This window comes from Rhinolophus hipposideros, assembly GCF_964194185.1.
Source record: "Rhinolophus hipposideros genome assembly, chromosome: 22".
NCBI lineage: Eukaryota > Metazoa > Chordata > Mammalia > Chiroptera > Rhinolophidae > Rhinolophus > Rhinolophus hipposideros.
This window is the reverse complement of record NC_138068.1, coordinates 20,683,904-20,698,655: the sequence shown is the minus strand read 5'-3', so window position 1 is coordinate 20,698,655 and position 14,752 is coordinate 20,683,904. Positions and strand designations below refer to the sequence as shown.

Sequence of the window (14,752 nt, the reverse complement as noted above, 5' to 3'; positions counted from 1 at the left end):
ACCCTAGAGAATCTGAGTCGGGTAGAGATGCAGGAATCTATCTTTAACGAGCTTTCCTAAGGCATATTTCAAGAAACATCGACATGGAAGATTTAAAAGTATTTTGAAAAGTGTAAGTGACTTTCCAGATGTTAAAATATTATTTTAATTAGGAGGAAACAGGCTAAACAATAATAGCAAAGGTCTAATTATTAAGCGCTTAGTTATGCTTCTAAGTCTACTTGGCACAGCCTATTCATTCTCACAAACAATGAAACATTAAGAAGATGGACTTTGAAGCTAGACTGCCTGAGTTCTTATCCAGCTTGTGACTTGTTCTATGAATCTGTAACGTAAGGATAATGAAGGTACTTCCCTCATAGATTTGTGGTGAGAATTGAAGAAGCTTATATTGATCACGTCTTAGGACACCTGCCACGTTGGCATCACTTACGTGTGAGCTCCTTTCATCATCCCAGGTGCATTACCCCTGTTAAAAGGTGGATTTGAACCCTATATATGTTAATTTACGAGTGTACTTTCTTAAGGACTAAGCTGTGATTCAGTGGTTTTCAAAGTGTGACCCCCCACCTACAATAGCAAGCCAGAGAGCATGTTAGAAATGCAAATTATTAGATCCCATCCCAGATCTAATAAATTAGAAACTCTGGGTGTGGGGCCCAGCAGTCTAATATTTAACAAGCCCTTTTGGTGATTCTGATGCACACTAGAGTTTGGGAACCACAGCTACAGTCTTTACAGGTTCTGGGTGTGTGTGTATTAAGGTGGGGGTGGTGGTTAAAAATATGTCTAGAGGTGTGGAGAGTCCCTCCCACCTGGGGGCAAGCAAACCGATTTAGCAGCGCTCACCCGACCCTGCCAGTTCAGACAGGCCGTTGGCTCGTGCGCAGGGCCTTCTGGGGATTGTAGTCCGGATCGTTCCCGAGCCGGAGGCGCCTGCGTATTAGTCGCCAACTCGCTCTAGCCGCTGTGGTCGGGGCTCGGGACCGGCTGCCATCTTAGTCGAGGGACTGAGGAGTCGCCGCCGCCCCGAGTCCCGGTAAACACCCGCAGGCGGACTAGGGGCAGTTCTGGGGAGAGGGGGAAGCCCGGATAAGAGTGTCCTCGGAGAACAAGGGGTGGAGGAGTGCGGCGCGCGAGCCGGGATCCCAGAGCCCCGGCTGCTCCCTCTTTCCTCAGGGCCGGTGCCGGTGGGGGCGCGGGGAGCTCGGGTTTGTGGCCCGGGCCGGGTGGGTAGCCCGGACGAACCGAACGGCCACCGTTGGGCTGAGCCATCCGGAGCCCCTTGCATTGCGGGCGCCAAGTTGTGAGAGGGCTGGGCCGAGGCGAGCGCGGGTCGGGTCCGGCCCCGCGCCCCTCAGCGCCGCCGGGGGCCACCCTCTCGCGGCCCGGCCTACGCGCGGGGCCCGGCGGCGGTGGCCGGCGCAGCCGACGTGGCCCTGTAAGGGGCGGCGACCGGGCCCACCTGCCACCCTGCTGGCCTTCCCTGGACTTTGTGGAGCCCCCAGTCGCGAGGGGCCCAGCACGGCGGCTGCTTGCCCTTCGCTGCTCCACTCTCCTCCTCCCTCCATTGTCGTCCCCCGGCGTGGTGGTCCCGGCCGGGACGCCCGCCTGGGTGCCCACCGCTGCCGGGGCCCCGCCGGCGCCTCCCGGCGCCGAGTTTTGCAGACGTGTAGCTGTCACTGCCCTTTCTCTCGATAGTGCCCTTTTCTTTAGTAGAGAAAAGAAAAGAGTAGCCATGAACGTATTCTAAGGGTCTAAACACGAGGAGGACATGACTTAGGAACTCAAGTTTTCAGACTTAGTCCGAGCCGCAACTTAACGAGAAATAAACACACGGTCTGTGCGTGCGAGGCAGACGTTGGGCCTCAAGTTAGTCAGAGATTTCACCCGGTGAACTTGCAAACTACCCGAAATGCACGATTCCCCAACAACGACTCAACTGGTTTTCTTGGTTGTAGTCAATCTTGTTACATTTTCTGCCATTATTTTACAGCACCCGTCGGGCTGGGGAGGAAGAGGGGCATTTTTCTTTTGAAAATGAACCAGGCAATGGAGCCAGCCGCCTCTCATTGCGCTTGGTTGGGGTCTCACGCATCTATTCCTAGTACAATTCTATCTTAAGGAAGTTCTTAAAGGCAGTATAATTTCCACCTTCAGAATTGGCTAAGGGTTAGTTACTCAGCTGAAATAAAGTTTTCATGGCAGATCTGGTGAGAGCCTTCACTGCGTATTCATAGGTTTACTCAAGGTACACTTCATTTTTAAGATTTGGAAATGAAGGTGGGGATTCACCTGCTTTTTTGAACAGTGAATGTAAGTGTCTGGGTTGTGAGTCCAAAAGGAATTCCTTCATCTTCAGCATATGAGTCAAGTCAACAAGAATATGATATGAAATATAAAACAAGTGCAGAGTGATGTCTCCACTGTAAGTCACTTCCACATTCTTTAAAAAAAAAAAAAAATTACCTTTGCACCTATTGGAAGAGACGGACAAACCAGTAGTCCCCAAATCTGACCATTAACATATTTAGGGGAGCTTTTTAAAAGTAGAAATTCCTGGTTCTCGCCTGAAATTGATTTAGTACTTCCGGATTGCCCTGGGAGAATTTATCTTTAAAACATGCCTCAGGTAATTCTGGGAACCATTGAAGCAAACAGTACTGTGGACATACCAAGGACAGGTCAAAACACTGAGACTCAAGAGGAAGTGACTAGGTCTGTCTAGGGTTGGCCAGAGAAGGAGGCAGTACCTATCCCTCAACCTATGTTGGGTCTTAGATGGTGAGTAGGAGTGTGATAGGGATGGGGAAAGGAAAGAACAGGGCAGGCAGAAGAAACACCTTAATGTTGTGTGTAAATGCAGAGGATTGTGGAAGAAAAAGGATGGGCACTGGGAAAGAACATTTATAGGATGGAAGCCAGAAAGGTAAAAGGAGGCAACTATATGAAAAGTTCTAAGTACGTATAATGTTAAAAAGCTTGAGTTTTATGTTGTTAGCAATAAATACAGACTTTTAAAAAAACTTTTATTTATTTTAAGTGTGTTTTTCCGGGACCCGTCAGCTCCAAGTTAAGTAGTTGTTTCAATCTAGTAGAGGGCGCAGCTCACATTGGCCTGTGGGGATTGAATTGGCAAACTTGTTAAGAGCACCACACACTAACCAACTGAGCTAACCAGCCGCCCCAACAAATACAGATTTTTAAACAGGCAAGTGCTATGAGTACAGGTGTGTTTTAGAAAAATTGCTCTGATGATAAAAGTGAAAGGTTGGAAGAATGGCTATTGCAGAGGTCTAGGTGAGAGGTGGAAAGGCTTGACCTTATAGAGAGGTTGTGTGTATAATCAAGGGATTGGATTTAGTTTTTTACTAGTGCAATATTGTTGCCATATTTTTGGATGAGGATTTTTTAGGGCCAATCTGGATAAAGGGTTCCTTTTATGTCAAAAGAACCCATTAGCAAATCTGAATAATATTGCCAGGTTATATACCATGTTTCCCTGAAAATAAGACCTAGCCGGACAATCAGCTCTAATGTGACTTCTGGAGCAAAAATTGATACAAGACCGGGTCTTATATTAATTTTTGCTCCAAAAGACAAATTAGAGCAGATTGTCCGGTTAGGTCTTAATTTTCGGGGTAACACAGTACATTAATGGTATCAGAGTGTGTCGTTTATTAGCATCTTTGAAAAATTAGAACCAGATTGGATACAATTTAGAGGAGAACTTGGAGGTTAGACTGAAATTTATGACTATCAGCATTATCGATCTAAGCTTGTTGGAAGTGTTTTTCTTCTATCCTCAGAAATTTAGAGAGGAAGAGATTGCAAAGATTATCTACTCCACAGTGGCAAATATATTTTGATTTATGTGCCAACTCTGCTTTGAAGGTACTTCCAGAAGCTCTGTGTTGGGAAGGATTTTGGTCATAAGGGTTCTCTGGAAAAGTGAGTTATGATTGATTAGCGATGCCTCCTGTAGGCATAGTTATCTATGGGTGGTATATATGCCAGGTATAGTGCAAACTCTTCGTTTTCTGGGTTTTTTTTGTTTTTTAAGTCCAAAGCTGGTTAAATAATTTACCAAAAACTAGTTAAGAATCAGAGCTAGAACTAGAACCAAGTTTTGTAATTCTTAGTCTGTTATTCTCCAGTGTTCCAAGATGAATGCGTGTTACTAAAGAGCTTTTGGTATTAGACCAAGGGGCGGGGGGGGAGTTTTTTGCTAGTCTGTGCCTCTTGACTGTTTAGGCAAGGGTTTAACAAGGAACTTTGACCTAGAAGGGAGTTTTGTTGTATTCATTTTGGCTTCATTTGTGTTAGTAGTGATAGGAAATAGTCACCTGTTTTTTCTTTCTTATTCCTCATCCTCACTTTGGGGTTTTGGGGATTGGTTTCCTTTATATGAGTTAAGGCAAAAGTATATAATTTTTTCCCCTGTATTTATAGCACCTAGCCAAATTCTGGGTTCATAATAAATGTTCAGTAAAGGCATGTTGATTTTTGTGGCTATAAATGATACTGGCTTTGAGTCGATATAAATTAGCGGGGGTGGGGGTGGGGAGTGGTACAGAATTGAATTGCAGCATTCTTTGGTTGAGAGATTGGCCCTCAGCAAAAAATGTTGGATTGAAAACTAGCCTTACAACTAGAAATACGTAGTCAACCAAAAACTGTTCTGCCTCTATCCTTCATTCTAGGAGTGCACTGTCCTTGAAAAACTGTTGCCCACTTAGCTCTTTTCCTTCTTTTCAAAACTGACTATACTCGGATCCTTGGAGTGTTTTCTTTTTCTACCTCCAGGAGTCTCCAAATTGCAGGGACTATTCTTATGGTGACCACAGTAGGTAGAGTTTGTTTATATGGCCATCTTCATTTTGCCATGTAGCCATCATGCCCAGGTAGGCATCAGCCCATACTATGTATGAGTCATTGTCCCCAACTCACTTTCTTATCCTGCTGTCAAATTAGAAGTTATCTATTAATATCCTGTACTGTCAGATTCCCAAGGTCATCACTAATTTGATGCGTTTTACCACAGAAGTAATGTGTTAATAGACCCTTCTTCTTTTCTCAGGTAACATGCACTTAACAGTGGCCTTCTGGAGACAACGCCTTAACCCAAAGAAGTGACTCGTGACTCGAACCGTGAGAACTTCAGGTATGATGGCATGTCTGTGAGGGAGGTTGGATCCCTGGAATGGTGCAGAGGGTGAGCCCTGGTCGTGTAACTGTTGTGGGGAGGTGTGGAGGGAGCACTGTTGATGCTGGCTACATTAACTGGTTGAAGAAATAGGCAGTTTCCACCTAGATCTGAAACCCAAAGCCTCTTCTACAAGGATTAGCTTGTGAGCCACACTGTGCTCTTAATTTGGGTCCTCTGACGTTTCTGTTTTTCCGGCTTCCTTAGATATACATTTGCTTTTCTCATTTGTGCTGTTTTGTAAACATTTATCTCTGTATACTTGTCTAGGCATGTGAATGTGTATGGTAAAAAAGTGTGGGAATTAAATACAAGGCAACATGGTGCAGTGGAAGCAGAATGGAGGGCTTGGAAATAAAAGGTCTGCTTTCTGATTTGATTTTGCCACTGACAAACTTTGTTACTTTTGGCAAATTATTTAATCTTGCTAGGACACAGTTTATATACCTGTAAAATAGATGTATTGCTTCCTACCTGCCTCCTTGGTATTGTGAGGATCAAATAAAATAATATGTGTAAATCTTTTGAAAAAAAAATGAGTTTAAACTTAAGACGTTATCTAGGTCTACAAGATGGGAGAAGTTGGCAATGGTATTGAAAAGGAAAACATGAAGACAGAAAAGATTCACTTTCAAAGATCAGGAGAGAGAAAGGGAAGGCTGGATAAGGAAAAAAAGTAGAATATGGAAAAAGTCAAGCAGTAAGAAAGTGGAGAATGAATTTAGTAGAGCAGATGAATTGGTAGGTGAGAAAGCTGAGTAGGAAGAGAGTGGTCCCTTTCATTTGCCTATCCTTAACCTTGGGACTATTTATTGTCATTGTTATTACCACATCCCTTCGCGTAAATGTCCCATCCACACTTAGATTTTTGTCTCCACTATAAACACCAACGTTTATTCACTCATCTATGTGACCCTTTGTATTTATTTTATTTTTTGTTAACTAATTGCCCTATAAATGCTTACAGGCCAAGGCTGTGATTTGCTTATTGTGGTGTACCAGGCCAGTGCTATAATCAAATGTGTGCTTAATCTGTTCTCTTTTATAATTATGGAGAGAAAGGAAGGAGATAGTGGGGTGCTTTGTGAGAGATATTAGGAAAGGAAATGGGTGAGAAGAAAAGTAGATAAATAAGAGATGGTAAAAAGAATTCTCAGAAGATAATGAAAGGAAAGACATGAAAATTAAAAATATTTAGAGCAAAACAAAGATGGGGAGAAGATGGTGTTATCTATAGGAAAGGAACAAGGCAGTTTTCATTTCTTTACTGGTGGTATAATACCTTACAAAAAGTAGCGTTCTGGGAAAGATCATTCTCCATACCAAATAACTTTAAAATGTTTCTAAAAGTATATACTTTATCCTGAGCTCACAAAGTAGTTCTTCCTGGAAAGAAAACTGGACCAACATTCACTCAGCAGTCCTGGGTTCTAGTCTGGACTGCTTGTTACTTAAATTCTGTGATCTTGGGCAAGTCACTTAAATGTCTGTGGGTTTCTCTGTTTCCTCACTTGTTTATTGGAAGCATTGAACATCACTCATGTTCCTTCTAATTCACTCACTCTTTCATTATACTTTGTGTTTCATGTGCTGGTTTACCAATTTTTCAGGGCTTTGTTGATATCACAGTTTAGGACTAGTCTCAGAAATATAATACTTCATAATATCCAGTGCTTTATAAATGAGAAGCCTTTTTAAGTTCTACTTTAAACATAGTAGAAAGAGAAACTTGTAGGAAACCTAAGTGTAGAAATGTTAAGTTTGTAATGTTAAGCAACCTTTATTGAGCCCCTGTTTTACTAGGTCCCAAGGGCTACTTAATAAAAAATCTCTGCCTCAAGGATTTTGTATTTTTGTCAGGAAAACAAACTTGCTCACCAGTAAGTACTGTGTTTCCCTGAAAATAAGACTGGATCTTATATTAATTTTTGCTCCAAAAGGCGCATTAGGGCTTATGGTCAAGGGATGTCATCCTGAAAAATCATGCTAGGGCTTATTCTCCGGTTAGGTCTTATTTTCGGGGAAACAAGGTATTGTAAAAAGCAATAAATGCTGTAAAAATGATTGCATTGAATTGCAATTTAATATACTAACTTCAGGTTTCTTGTTTTAAACATAATTGAGTATATACTAAGTGCTGCTCTGTACTAGGCATTACAGGGGCTCATGAAGAAAAAGCAGTCCCAGCTCTCAAGAAACTTGAAAAATTTTTTTCATGTCTGCAAACTGTTTACCCTAATTCATTCTACCCCGGGAAAGAGAATTTTTGTACTGTATCATCACTTTATAGTTTAAAACAGAATTCATCTGCATGGAGTTTACCTTACTCCAGAAATGTCTAATAACGTACTTGCTTTCTCAGAAAAATACATATTTTGTTGGATTCCAACACCCTTTCTCTGTCAGTTATAGAAAATTTTTTCTTTTAAGGTCAGGAAAAAAAATCCAGAAATGTCATCTACATTTAGGTGAACTTTGGTTTGCTTCTTAGTCATTTTTGCAAAGAAAAAGTAGACTCTAAAATTTATTCTTTTTATTCTTTGTTTCAGAGAATCAGTTTAGTTGGTCACATAGGAAAGGATGCTAGTCCAAAGGAATCATTTTGTGGGGGTTAACAGTGTGTACTGGAGTTAAGATTGTCTGGTTTTGAATTTTGGCTCTCCCATGTATTGGCAGTATGACTTTGAACAAGTTGCTTAACTTCTTTGTGCCTTAGTTTCTTCAGCTGTAAATTGGGCATAGTAATAGCATATATCCATAGAGTTGTTGTGTGGATTAAATGAGATAATGTATTTTTTGAACAATAGTTGGCATGAAATGTTAATTGCTATTACTGTTATTGTCATCGTTACCACCAACCTTGTCTTTCTTAAAATTATCTCCATCCATTCATTCATTCAGTAAGCTTATTTAGGGTGAGCATAAATGCCTGGCAAGGACTAGATGAACTCCCCCCAAACCCCCCCCCCCACTCCGTTTTTCTTCCTCCCCTCCCCCCACTCCAGTTTAAGCCATTGTTTCTCAGTCTAGTTCTGTAGGACACAGCTCCCTGGTCCATGCTGGTGTTATGAGCCTTGTGCTCCCCTGGGCTGAGGCCAGTCGGCCACTCACGCTGGCCACCAGCCGCTCATGGCAGCACACAGCAGCCTACTGCAGCCCACGGCAGCCCACACTGGCTGTCGGCCACTCACGCCAGCACACGGTAGCCCATGGCAGCACTCAGCAGCACTCAGCAGTTCAACGCATCTCACGCCAACCTCCCCTGCTCACAGCAGCCCAGCTCCAGGGAGAGCTGTTGTTCACAATCTTAGCTGTAGAGGGCGCAGCTCACTGGCCCATGTGGGAATCAAACGGGCCACCTCGGCATTAGGCCCACGGCCCTCCTACCACCTGAGCCACCAGGCTGGCTCTAGATGAACATTTTAAATAGTAATAATCAGATTGGCACTGAAGTGAATGAACTACAGAATTCACGTCCCTCCAATGGCAGCTGTTAAGCAGCTTTGACTCACTTTTTTAAAAAAATTGAGGTAAAATTCACCCTTTTAATCTCAGTGTTCACTATTGATCTAGTGGAGCGTATAGACTGAGTGTGGTCTGAACATCTTAACTTTTTTCTAAAGCGAAACTGGAAATACAAATTTTTGTGAGAAATCTTTATTTTTAAATGTTGGCAACTTATGAATTCATAATATAAACACTGGGCCAAACAAATCACCACTGTGGGCAGAATGTCTTGTGGGTTACCGCTTTGCAACCTCTGATCTAGGGCTTGACTTTCTGCAGCATAACCCATCTTCCCTGCCTTCTGGGAAGAAAGTCCTTATCCACATACAGATTTAAAACAGTTCAAGCAATACCTCAAAGCAGTCTAGGGCTGAAGGAGGGGTATGCAGAATAATTATTAAGGCAGAGAGAAGAGAAGTTATTTAATACTGGGATTCAAAATGGGCAAAGGTGTGGAGATTGGAATGAACTTGAGATGGTGGAAGTGCAGTGAATAGATTAGTTGGAGGTTTTGTGTGGGCCCAGTCATAGGAGAAAGTTTGGAAATATTAAAGAAACCAGCTTTGTTATTTTGGGATAACTTGATGTCCTATTGGTTAACAATGAAATGGTATTTTATGAAGACATATTTGATGATATTGAGTTCTACGGTATTTACTAGGGTTGGTGGGTCAGGAGGCAGCAGGAAGACCATGTTAGGGGGAATGGGAATGGAAAGAAGGGACAAAAGCTTCCATAAGAGACAAAAGCTTGTATATAGGTCACCCTGTGATAGTGAGACCCTGCAGTAGATAAAGAGGGCTGATTTTGAAACCTTTTTTCCTGAAAACTGGGGTATGTGAGGATACCCCACAGGTTATGTTTCTTTTCCTGTTGTGGATCTTTCTTTATCACTCAGCCCCAGCACACTCCTTAATGATGAATCACATACTGATATATAGTCTTATGATGTTCTAGTAGCATGTACAAGTAGAATAGAAAGAAAAGGAAGAATCAAAGTGGTTCAACTGCTTATCACAGTTCTAGTTTCGGATTTTTGATCTCAGTTAGCCTCTGATAAGTTTCATTAGATGTTAGGTTATCCCTGGAATTTTTGTTATCTACCAAGGTTTGGAAACACTGACAAATGGTTTGCTCATGGAAAAGATACAGAGTTTTCCTGCAGAAAGTTGATAAAATAATTAATTTGTGATTCAAAATGTTTAAAGAAACTGATAAACGTTGTAGAAAGGTGCAATGTGTTTATTCTGTATAACTCGAGAAATTGATTTTTAGGATTTTATTTTCACTAGGCTTTTTGTTCTGTTTATACTTCCTCATGAAAATTTTCTTGATATACACAAGGAAGTTACTCATTATTGACTAAAATGCAAAATGTAGTTGTTGTAAGTAGTCTTTCTAGAGAGCTGAATAGTGTGTTAGATATAGCCTGAGTATTAAGAATATTTGAGATGTAGCAACAATTCCCTCATCGATACAAAGTGTACTGAACTGACTCTGAAAAGTACACAAAGTTGCCTCCATTTTAGAGTCACATTACTACAATAGAGTCAAATTGAGCTAAATCTAAATCTCACTTAATGGAGAAGGGATTTTTTGATTATTTTACTTTTGAAGCATGCTCTGACCTAGTTTTTGTAGTTCAGTTGTTCTGAAAATTAAAAGGGATTTTCAGGTGGTGCATTTAATTATAGATATGCTTTGGAAATGGGAAGGAAAGGAACATGGGAGAGGGATTAGCTGCATTTTCTTCTGTGGAATGTGACTAGGCACGGGAAAATTCCAGATTATCTTTTTCTGTTCTAGAGCTTTTTGGAGGAAATACTTACTATAGGTCTTAATTAAAACCTATATGTATATTGAAATGTGCGGAACTTCTTTTCATTGTCCAGAATGCTCCTGACATTTATCTGCTGTCATCTCTTTGCCTTTGAGGATTTATACCTTTTCCCCCCCTTCTGCCTCCCCTCCCATTCCGGTTCAAGCCGTCATTTCTCAGTCTGATTGTGTAGGACACAGCTCCTTGGCCCATGCTGGTGTTATGAGCGTTGCACTCCTCCCGGCTGAGGCAGTCGGTTGCCCAGTCTGCAGTTGGCCACTCATGATGGCTCGGGCCGCTCATGATGGCCACTGGCCACTCATGGTGGCACACAGTAGCCCATGGCAGCACTTGGCAGCACAGCAGCCAGCAGCAGCCAGCTCCAAGGAGAGCTGTTGTTCACAATCTTAGCTAGATTTTGACTTTGGCATTAGGAGCACGGTGCTCCAACCACCTGAGCCACCAGGCTGGCCTGGGTTTATACTTTTTTATTCCTTTATTTCATTTTGCTGAGGTTTCAGGAGGGAATGGAGATGGAGTATATATGTATGTTCAGTCTGCCCTAGCTTTTTTTGCTGTATAAATTGATGTTTTCATCTCTAAGAGACAAAAAGATGAACTTACCGGTGAGCAGCTGGCTGCCATGAGCTGCTGTGAGTGGCCAAGTGATGACCGGCGACCGACTGCCTTAGCTGGGCACGCAGGGCTCATAATACCAGCATGGGCCTGGGAGCTGTGTCCTACACAACTAGACTGAGAAACAACAGCTTGAATTGGAGGAGGGGGGAGGCAGAAGAAAGCGGGGGGGGGGGGGGGGGGGGGAAGGGACACAAAATGGAGAAACTTAAAAACAAAAATTTTTCATTTTAACCATTTTGTATTTGGTTCAGTGACCTTAAGTACATTCATATTGTTATGCAGCTGTTATCACTATGCATCTCCAAAACTTTTTCATCATCCCAAACTGAAACTCTGTTCCCATTAAAAACTCACATTCTTCCTCCTCTAGCCTCTGGTAACCACTATGCTACTTTTTGTCTCTATATAGAATTCCTCTATTCCTAGGAATATATAGAATTCCTGTATTCTAGGTACTTCATGTAAGTGGAATCATAGAATATTGTTCCTTTGATTTTTTTGGCTTATTTCATTTAGAATAATTATTCAAGTTTCATATTGCAGCATGGGTCAGAATTTCTTTGTTATGGCTGGATAATATTCCATTTTATGTGTGCACCACATTTTGTTTATACATTCATCTATTGAACATTTGGGTTATTTCCACCTTTTGGCTGTTTTGTAAATAATGATGCTATGAATGTGATTGTACAAATATCTATTCGTATCCTTTCTTTCAGTTCTTTTAGGTATATTTCCAGAAGTGTAATTGCTAGATCATGTGGCAATTCTATGTTTAATTTTTTGAGGACCAACCATAGTGTTTTTTGTAGCAGCTCTACCATTTCACATTACCACGAGCAGTGCATAAGAGTTTATTTTCCACACCCATTTCAACATTTGTTTTCCATTTGTTTTGTTAATAGTCATCCTAATGGGTGAAGTGATATCTCATTGTGGTTTTGCTTGGCATTTTTCTGATGACAAGTGAGTGATATTCAGCATCTTTTCATTTTCTTACTGGCCTTTTGTATATCTTCTTTGGAGAAATGTCTATTCAAGTCCTTTGCCCATTTTTCAATTGAGTTGTTTTTTTTTTGGTGTTCTGATAATTTTCCAGGCTGCTGCCCATGTCTTTTCTGCTTCTGGATCTACTGCTATTCCTCCTCCTTTCCTATTGTTGACAAAGCTGCTAGACTCATTCTCTCCAATATATCCTCCCTCAGTAAATGTTTAATGATAAGAGGTTAAAGGTGAAGGTTGGCTGGGGCAGGACCTTCATTACATTTTTCTCTAGTTTTGGACTTCTCTATTCTTTTAACCATTTACTTGGTAGGGTAAACATTTATAAAGGATTAAGCTTTTAGGCAAGGAAGTCCCTGCGTCATTTAAATTTTATTTTAGTGCAGGAAAATATAGGATCTTATTAAAAGAAATTTGATTCTTCTCTTAGAGGACTTCTGTTGTTACTGTTTGCCTAAGAGAATTCAAGTAAGCCTGAGGTGTCCAAACAAGGGTTTTAACCTTTTGTAATTCTGAAGGGAAAAAAATCTGTTTCAATCATTTCATGATTCACTTCTTAACGTCATGATTTGAAATTTTGAGAATGATATTTATTAGGGTTCTTTGTTTTTGTTTTTGCCAGGAGAGAGTTGGGAGTGATCCTAGGCTCAATATATATTTTAATAATTTCTGAAGGATCAGTCTGACTGAATAAGTTCAAGTTCAGCAATCACATGTGTTTTTTTGTTTGTTTCCCTTTTATCTTTTTTGGCTCCTTTATGGAACCATGGTTTTAAATCATGAAATTAACACTTGAGCAAGGCTAGAGATCTCTGTTTTTGGCCACATCTTCTGTTGTGACCTTGGACAATACATTTTGATTGGGTTGTTTATCTTATTATCATCGAGTTGTAGGATTTTTTTGTAAATTCTGTATATAAATCCTTCATTGGACGTGTGTCTTACAAATACATTCTCCCAGCCTTTTGCTTGTCTTTACGTTTTCTTAATAGCGTCTTTGGAAGAGCAGAAGTTCCTAATTTTGACAAGGCTTAATTTTTTCTCTTGTGGGTGATACTTTAGGTGTCATATGTAAGAATTCTTTGCCTAATTGGCCAATCTATTTAACTTTCCTGGATTTCAATCCGCTTACCCATGAGCACAAAAAAGGTGAGTGCAGTATTTTGCCTTCTTTGGAATAATATTTTTATTCAGTTCCTTTTCAGATTCAGTCAAAGTAGATAGAGGAGGGCGGTAGTCTTGAAATATAAAGTATAAGGTGAAAATCTGCAGACCCAAATTTTTTGGAGTGTATAATTGCTTTGCTTTCATACTCCTATTTATTTCCTAATGGGTTAGTGGTAATTTGTCCATCCTCTCCTCTCCCCAGTATTTAGAGCTCTTGGTGTAAATGATTCTCTGACTTTTTTTTTCTGGGTTTTTAATACAATTTGAGTAACAGTGCTTTTTGACTCCTTTTAATAAAAATGCGTGAATTTGTTTCTCAAATGTATCTACACATTACTCAGTCACGCATTAGTATTGACATCAGTTTGCTTGATAGTTCTTAAATGTTTAGAAATGAGATGAGAAAGGTTTGCTGGAAGGATGGGGATGATAGTCATGGTCTTGGATCTTGTATTTTGAGAAGAATTCATAGGTATTGAGAGGTGGTCAGAAACAAGAGTTTCTTGGGAGCCAGGAAATTCAACTTTATACATAGTTAGGTATTATTTGACACAAACGTTGTTTTGCAAGAGAGTAATATTAATAGTAGCACAACAGTAGTTATATTTATTGTGGCATGTTAAATTGTTTAAACTCTAGCAGTAAATAGTCAAAGCCAGTAAACAACTTGTAATAGTAATTAATATTAAAATGTTTGTCAGAAAGCTGTTTGGGAGAACGGGAAAAAATGACTTCTGGAATACTGGGTACAGAGTTCAAACTAGTCAGTGAATGCTAAAAGTTTGATTCTGGTGCCAATTTCCTTAAACTTTGTTTTCATACTATTGAACTTTGAATGTTGTACCTTCCTGTTTTTCTCTTTGAATAAGAAAATTATTTTTTTATGCATATGCTTTAGCATCCACACTGACACAATTGGTTGGAAAATGGGAAAGGAGCTTTTCAATGAAATGAGATCATTATATGTTGTTCAAAACCAATGTGTCACTGTTGTGAGGTAGAGAGGGTGGGCCACCTCCTGCCTCCCTGTTAAGGTAACTTTCTCCAGTAAATAGGAAAGCAACTTACCCCTATTATGAGTGGGTTTGACTTCTTCCCTCCTTTTGTTGAGAAATTAAGCTATGGAAATGAGTATTTACCTTCTACCCCAACCTGAAGAACTCTTATCCCCTCTGACAATATCTTCAGCAACCCCACATATCAAGTCAGCCCCTTTGCTATCATTATTGGAGAATGGGATATAAAATAAACATTATTTCTTCTAGTTAGTCTCTGTTACTGTGGCCCTAGGGAACAGGATCTAGTTTTCAATCTAACGGGGTGGTGTGGCTATTGGGTGCGTACACAAGAACCATCACCAAGTCCATGGTTCCACTTCCAACTAGATTGAGGCTGGTGCATGAGGACAGATT

At 40.7% G+C, this 14,752-nt stretch overlaps 1 protein-coding gene across 1 annotated transcript in view; it reads left to right on the top strand.

The window, feature by feature from the left end:
- The first annotated feature begins 703 nt into the window (after positions 1-703).
- The window catches only part of ITCH (itchy E3 ubiquitin protein ligase), a 103,867-nt gene continuing 89,818 nt past the window's right edge, over positions 704-14,752 (top strand). The window contains exons 1-2 of the mRNA XM_081034538.1: positions 704-1,039; positions 5,081-5,164. The gene's annotated coding sequence lies outside the window, so the exon portion shown is untranslated. The remainder of the gene's footprint in view (positions 1,040-5,080; positions 5,165-14,752) is intronic.